The 8,420-nt window shown below is 40.0% G+C and overlaps 1 protein-coding gene across 1 annotated transcript in view; it reads right to left on the bottom strand.

Moving 5' to 3' along the window:
- bcl2l16 (BCL2 like 16) overlaps positions 1-8,420 on the bottom strand; it is a 114,800-nt gene that overhangs the window by 36,657 nt on the left and 69,723 nt on the right. The window lies entirely within an intron of this gene.

Below are 8,420 nucleotides of genomic sequence, written 5' to 3' on the forward strand. Positions count from 1 at the left end.
TGCTAGTTGGTGTTCATGTATTCTTTACCCAGTTTCCTTTCTGTCTGTCCAATGTAATGTTTGTCACAGTCCTTGCGTGGAATCTTGTACATCACGTTGGTTCTGTCCACAATGGCTAAGGGGTCTTTGGTTTGAGTAAGCAGTTGGCGTAGGGTTAACGTTGGCTTATGTGCCACTCTGATGCCTAATGGTCGTAGGAGTCTTGTGGTCAGTTTGGATATGTTCTTGATGTATGGTAACGTGACGTTTGTGTCACGGCGTACTTCCTGTTGTTTGTGTGATAGGCATCATCGGACCCGGCTGTTCGGGTATCCGTTGTCTCTAAACACTTGGTAGAGATATTCTTCTTCGTTTTGGGGTAGTTCCAGGTTGCTGCAGTGTGTTGTCGCTCGTTTAAATAGTGTTTTCACACAACTTCATTTGTGTGTGTTGGGGTGGCTACTATTGAAATTCAGGACTTGATCCATGTGTGTGGCCTTTCTGTGTACCTTCATCAGAAATTCCCCATTGGCCCTGCATTCTATCAGGAATGGGAACTGTTCGTTCTTTTCTTCTTCCCTAGCAACAAAAAGACACAACCAATACTCACTCGTTTCCATTCACATGGACAAGGAGAACCACCAATTCAATTGGGACAACATCAAAATCCCAGGACAGGCCAAACAGAGACAAGCACAGGAATTTCTAGAGGCCTGGTTCTCCACCAAGAAGGCTATCAATAAACACGTAGAATTAGACCCTATATGTACACCACTGCAAAGGAAAACTGGAAATGAAGTAATTAACTCCAGCGAACCCCAGAGTTTAAATACCAGGCGGGAAAACACAACAGCATTTCATCGGAGGCTGCACGTAATGAAACGTCTGCGAACTAATGAACCAGCTCGGCGAGCAAACCAACCACAGCATCCACAACCCGAGCTACAAATCTACTCAAGAACCTTAGTCACCAAGAACTACATAGCAATTGTCCCCATCTCATTTCATATAGGATCCATGAAGGAACTTGCAACCTGCCAATCAGACCGGTTGTGAACAGCATCCTCAATGTGTATTGCACAAATGGGACCCACAAAAGATATCCAAAATCACGTTGTGCACAGGTTTACTTTTGTCACATCCAGAATACATAAAACATGCAGCTGTCAGCATTTCATGAGCTCCACACAGTCTCAGATCTGACACTTTGGTAACTTTTGCTTTTTTGACTTCTGATTCAAACGAACAATTAGAACAAGCCATGGTAGCAATGGCTTTGCACAATTATTCATGAGCAATCTTTGACTTAAAGCATTGGTTGTTTGCTGAAGTTGAGAGGATGAGTAGCCTTACAACAGCAACGTTAGACTGCTAACTCATAGTGATGATATACAAAAGAAACTGGACCAAAGCTGTATCGAACTAAACCAATGGAATGGAATGGGATCTCCAATACATGTATGATGTTACTGACCTCTGATCAAAACAGTGTATTGATTTTTCATAATGGAGGAACTGAGTTAATTTATATTGTGTATTAGCATCTAGACTGTTTAATTTCCCATTGAAAGTGCCTTTTGTTGTAATCTTCGTGTCCTTACACTGAATTTTGAAACACCCAGGAAAGCTAAAACTGCCCATCACAAATGCCTAAAGGATCACTAGTCCTGCCCGCACTGAGGATCACTAACCTTGCCTACACTGGGGATCACTGTCCTCCTTGAAACCACTGTGTGCCTTCCATTGTGTTCCTGTAACATTGCAAAGAAGAAAATTAAATGAAGAGTTGTGAATTTTGCTTTTTTAAAATCACTTCAATGGGAAGTTGTTAATCAATGAAATTCCAACAAAGCAAGGGACTAGTTTAACCAAACTTCAAGCCATGTTTGTAATTAGTTCCTGCAGGAGTACCTGAAGGTGGTGTCCTAGGCCCAACCATCTTCAGCTGCTTCATCAATGACCTTCCTTCCATCATAAGGTCAGAAGTGGGGATGTTTGCCAATGATTGCACAATGTTCAGCACCCATTCATGCAGTTTTCAGCACTTTTCTCATGCAGTCCAAACTGTTCTTCCCTTTTAAATTTGATATTCTGTATGTGTCATTTTCTGTATTCTTTCATAGGATGTGGGCATTATGGATAAACCAGCATTTAATGCCAGTCCCTAGTTGCCTTTGAGAAGGTGGTGATGTACTGCATTCTTGAACCACTACAGGCCCCATGCTGTGGTTTGACCCACAATGCCTTTGGGGAGGGATTTCCAGGATTTTGAACCAGCAACATTGAAGGAATGACAACATATTTCCAAATCAGGATGGTGAGTGGCTTTGCAGGGATCTTGAAGGTGGCTGTGTTCCCATGCATCTGCTGCCTTTGTGTTTATAGACAGATAGGGTTTTGAAGGTGATGTCGAAAGAGCTTTGGAAAATTTCTCCAGTGTATCTGGTAAATAGAATCATACAGCATGAAAACAGACCTTCAGTCCAACTCGTCTGCACTGACCAGATATCCTAATCTGACCTAGCCTCACTTGCCAGCATTTGGCCCATATGCCTGTAAACCTTTCCTATTCATGCACCTGTCCAAAAGTCTTTTAACTGTTGTGACTGTACTTGCATCTACAACTTCCTCTGGCAGTTCATTCCACATATGAACCACTCTCTGTGTGAATAAGTTGCCCATCAAGTCCCTTTTAAATCTTTCTCCTCTCAACTTAAAAATATGCCCTCTAGTTTTGAACTCCCCAACCCTAGGGGAAACACCTCTGCTGTTTACCTTATCTATGCTTCTCATGATTTTATAAACCTCTATAAGGTCACCTTTCAACCTGGTACGCTCTACTGAAAAAAGTCCCAGCCTATCCAGACTATCCTTATAAATCAAATGATCCAGTCCCAGCAACATCCTTATAAATCTTTTCTGAAACCTCTTCAATTTAATAATATCCTTCCAATAGCAGGGTGACCAGAACTGCACACAGTATTCCAAAAGTGGCCTCGCAACCACCCTGCACAGCTGCAACATGATATTCACTGAACATCAGTGGTGGAGGGTGTGAATGTTTGTAGATGTGTCAATCATTGGACTGCATTATCCTTGATGTTGTCAAGCTTCTTGAGTGTTGCTGGAGCTGCACCCATCCAGACAAATGAGAAGTATTCCATTCTGACCTATGACTTGGGCATCAGGAGGTGAGTTACTCACTGAAGGATTCCTAGCTTCTGGTCTGCTCTAGTAGCCAAAATATTTATATAGTTAGTCCAGTTCAATTTCAGGTAACTCCCAGAATGTTAATCATGGAGAATTCAGTGATGGTAATGCCATTAAATGTCAAGAATTGATGGTTAGATTTTCTCTTGATTAAAAATAATCATTGCCTCATTCTTGAGTGGCACATTTGTCACTTGTCACTTGTCAGCCCAATTCTGGATATTGTTCAGGTCTTGCTGCATTTGAACATGGATTATTTCAACATTGGAGGAGTTGTGAACAGTACTGAACATTGGGCAATCATCGGTGAATATCCCCACTTCTAACCTTATGATGGAGGGAAGGTCATTGATGAAGCAGCTAAAAATTGTTGGGCCTAGGCTTGTAGACCTGAGTAACTCCTGCAGAGATGTCCTGGAGCTGAGATTACTGACTTCCAAAAACCACAACCATCTTCATATGTGTTTGGTATGACTTCAATCAGCTGTGAGCTTTTCCCCCGATTCCCATTGAGTCCAATTTTGTTAGGGTTCTTTAATGCCAAACTTGATCAAACGTATCCTTGAGGTCAAGGGCAGTCTACCACCCCAGCTGTGGAGTTTAACTCTTTTGTTCGTGATTGAATTAAGACTGTAAAGATGTCAGGAGCTGAGTAGCCCTGGCAAAACCCAAACTGAATGTCAAGTTATTTCTAAGTAAATTCTGCTTGATGAAATGTTTCAACAGCAAGTCTCTTTTATCCAGTAATGTCCCACATAAATGCATTGCCATGTTCATCCCAATGTATGGACTCGACTTTAGACTTGAAAGCCATGTGATCTCCTGTGAGAGACAGATGCAAAACACCAGGTCAATTTGGGAGTTCAAATATGGATCATTCTTCTCCAACCACGTTAGTTGATAAGTCTGGGTCAGGAGATAACCTGGTTCTACCAATGCCATGCAGGGGAACAGAACTTGTAAATCAGTCCATTGAGATGGGAACCAATGAAACAAAGTGAAGGTGTAAAAGTGATGGTTGTATTAGGTGGTTTTAATGTGGATGTACATGAAAGACTAAAAGTATTAGAACAGGAAACAGAATGACCATTATATGTTGGGTTCTGAGAAAGGGTCACTGGACCCAAAATGTTAACTCTGATTTTTTTCTTCATAGATGCTGCTGAGCTTTTCCAGCAACTTCTGTTTTTGTTCCTGATTTACAGCATCTACAGTTCTTTCAGTTTTTATTGACCATTAAGTAAGATATGTAGAACCTAAAAGCAAGATCCTCAACTTCTTCCAAACAAAACTTAAAGACAGTATTGTACATAGAACAGAATATATTTTGAAATAACCATTAACACATATAACTCAGCAACTACAACAAAAGTTCAATTTCCACTTCTCTTCATTTAAAAATCTTCTAGGTTTGCCCTGTGTTCTGCCTATCCCCACTTTTACTGTGTAAAGATTCATAACCCCACATTCCCACAGTCTGATCTGTCAACATTGTTATTGGTACCACTCCATAAAATGGAAATAATGTTTCAAGAAAGGCAGGCAAACTGTTTTTTTTAACAAAGTACCTAGTAAAATCAAATTTAAAAATTGGAATTGTTGTAAATCAAAATAGCATGTAATGCCTATTGTTAGTCACTAACAGTCCCCATTAACAGCTATTCACCCTCCTAGCCAGATCATTACCAACTCCTTTGTCTAGCCAACTGCTCTTCTCTTCCTTTGGGCTCCATCCCCACCTTTTGTTTACTCCTTACCCCCTCCTCCCACGCTATCTTCTGTATATAAACCAACATTTTCCTAGCTACCATCAGTTCTGAAAAGGGTACCGGACCCAAAGCATTAACTCTGATTTTTCTTCACAGATGTTGCCAGATTTGCTGAGCTTTTCCAGCAACTTCTGTTTTTGTAGCATGTAGTGCCCACTGCTCCAAGAAACCATAGAGCAGATTGGCAACAACATGAAAAGGTGTCCATTGGCACGAATAGAAAATGATAGGCTTATAGCTGCTGACAGACATAGGAAAGATGAGAATATGTCATCAATGAAGGCAATCAAATATTAATTAATATGGTACTGTGTTATTGGTCACAAGTTAAAAGAAATTGTGCTGTGGCCCATTGTCAAAAGAATATTTTGACAGTGTGTACAAATTTACACTTCTGACTTCTACTTAAGCCTCTGTTGGTGAGGATGCAGAGAAGAAAGGCAAGGTGCCAAACTACAAGGATTTTTAGAAGGGCAAAAGTTAAATTACAGGAAAGATGTTGCAGGATTTAAAATACAGAGAATATTAGATGCTGATGGCCAGTTAATATAGGTGATGGACAAATGGCCGATGGACGGGAGCCCAGGAAAAACAGTATTGGCTACACTGGCACGCACATATGCAGTCGTGGATTGTACAATTGAGAAGGAAGGCAGATATTGTGCTCTAGTGCAGTCACGTATCCCACTGATCGACGTTCACAATGCATTGAAACAAATACACTCTGTATAAATCGTGGATGAAAATCATATTTTAAAAATAACTAGATTTAAACAGGCAAAAGATTCAATCAAATAAAAGTACTGAAGGTACTAGAAATCTAAAATAAAAACAGGAAGTGTTGGAAAAAATTCAGTAGGTCTGGCAGCTTTTGTGGAGAAAGAACCAGTGTTAATGTTTTGAGTCCAACATGATTCTTCTTTGGAACAGATGTAATTTACCATATCATTTATTTATACTGTATGTGTAAAAACAATCAAGCGGTCCTGTTTTATGAAGAACATAAGAACTAGGAGCAGGAGTATGCAATTCAGCCCTTGGAGCCTGCTCCTCATCTCTGTTTTAAATCAGCTACTCCTTATCCTAAAACCATGACCTCTCATTCTAGATGGACCCACATGAAGAAAATCCTCCCTACATCTACTTTGTCAATTCCCATTTAGCATCTTATATACTTCAATTAGATCTCCTACCATTCTTCTAAACTCTACAAAGTATAGGCCTAAACTGCTTAATCGCTCTTCATAAGACATGTTTGACTTGAAATGTTAACTCTGTTTTTCTCTCCACAGATGTTGTCAGACCTGCTGAGTTTCTCCAACACTTTCTGTTTTTATATTCAATCAAGTTCATTTAAAATTAAATGATGTAAAATGAAATGAAACAAAGTGAGAACCGGGAAAACCCCATGGACTGTTCCAAAAAACAAGGATCGTGCCATTCCCTATTCTCTTAAATATCCACTTCTGACTCCTCACAAGTTCATCCCACACATTCACCAACCTTTGCATAAAGTAGTTAAATGTAACCTATTTCTGTGCTTAACCTCTTCTAAGTTAAGCCTTTGTCCTGACAATCCCAAACAATTTATCCACTTCCTTAAGCTCTTGAATAATATCTCCCATCAGCCTTCTCTTGCTCAAAACCCCAGGCTCTTAAACCTAACCCAGGAAGCCCAGTTGCCTTAAACCTAATATCAGATTGCTTTCCCACTTTGCACTGTAACCCAGGTCTTGGATTTGCTTACTATAGTACCACACTGAGAATTGTACACATATGTCCAGGGGTGACTAGACCAGCAACTTCTACATAATCATCGAATGTGATTTTGCTTGAGCTCTTTGGCTACATGGCCTATGATCCATTTAGTTATATGGTGCTCTACTGGTTTCAGTGAGCTACCTATTAACATCCACGATTCCCTCCCCGGGTTTATTTTATATTCCTGCTGTTTATTTCATTCCACTGGTCTTATGGTTTTGCATTTTTCTATATTGAATGGCATTGGACATTCAGCAGTCCATTTCCTAACATTAAATTTGGATCCTTTCTGATCTGTTCTTTATGTCCCCTTTGTTTAAAGCACTCCCACTCAATTTGCGATTAACTAAATTTTAAACAGGTTTGTATCTGTACCAAAAGACCATATCATTTATTTATACTGTGTGTGCCCAAATAAGATTTTAAACTAAGATTCTGTCTCAGGTAGTAAAAATCTCCCATGGTTTCTTGCACATCTCAATTTTCTTTGCTCCACCATTGTCAGCAATACCTTCAGGTGCCTAAACTCTAGAATTCCCTCCTTAAGCCCTTTGCCTTTCTTACCACCATCTAATCTTTTAAGGTGCACTTTTGAAACTATCTCTTTGACAAAGTTTTTGCCTATCTATCCTAATAATTTTTATGTGGTTCAGTATCAAATTATGCTTCACTTCCGTGAAGAGTTTGGGGTGTTTTACCACGAGTGGTAGTACTGCATATAAAAGCACAAATTGCTGTTTTGTTAATGGAAATACAGTGGGGAAATTCTTTCTGATGCCTCGTTTAACAATCTCTTGCTTGCTGAATTCACTTGGCACTTTGGAATGTCTAAAGTCACAAAAGGTACCATGGAAATACAAAAGAAGGCCCCTACCACCTGACCTCGACACCCTGACTCCTTGGCATGTTGATGAAGTTTTATTTATAACTATAGTTTAGTTTGGTAAACTTGGTCGGCATGGACTGGTTGCACCAAAGGGTCTGTTTCTGTGCTGTATGACTTTATGACTCTATATTTTGTTTTTCTTCTACCATTTATTTTCACAGAGCACAATCATCCAGTTCATCCTGAAGATAGGGTTGAAGTTTGTGGCCCAAATAGAGGGCAGTCTCAAGCTTCTTTGTTTGGCCATTTCTCTCACATGTCACCGATTATAATCTTGACCCATATGAATCTAGAGAATGAGGGGTTTCTTTCTCTCTGTCCTGAAGTGATTTCTAGGGAATACCCCAGGACTCCTGAGTGCCCCAATGTAACTTACCCTTGTGATCACATGGAACCTAAGATTGTTGACAGGCTGACCAAACATTTGCCTGCATCCTGACCATTCATCCGTAATGGTCAAAGGTTGACTAAAAGAAGGATGCAAGGGATTCCAGGCTAGGGAGAATGGGAAAGGGAAGTGTTGAATGATCGTTTGTTAGCATCAGTTTGTGGAGTGATTGAATGGCGACTTCAGGAAATTGGATGGCAATTGTGGTTGATGTTGGTATTTGAGATGGCTTAATAATATTACTGGGAACTTGCAGACAGTTGGACTTATTGGATTCTTTTGGAGTTTTGAATATAATGGCTGAAGATTTTGGGCAACATTAAGAGAGGGCTTGGAGGTATAAATGATATGGAAGATATTGGTGGGAAGTAGGGAAACCTAGGGCATTTAGGAATATTCTGAGTTATTGGTTATGTACAGCATTAAT

Source organism: Rhincodon typus, chromosome 31 (assembly GCF_021869965.1).
Source record: "Rhincodon typus isolate 14 chromosome 31, sRhiTyp1.1, whole genome shotgun sequence".
Classification (NCBI taxonomy): Eukaryota; Metazoa; Chordata; class Chondrichthyes; order Orectolobiformes; family Rhincodontidae; genus Rhincodon; species Rhincodon typus.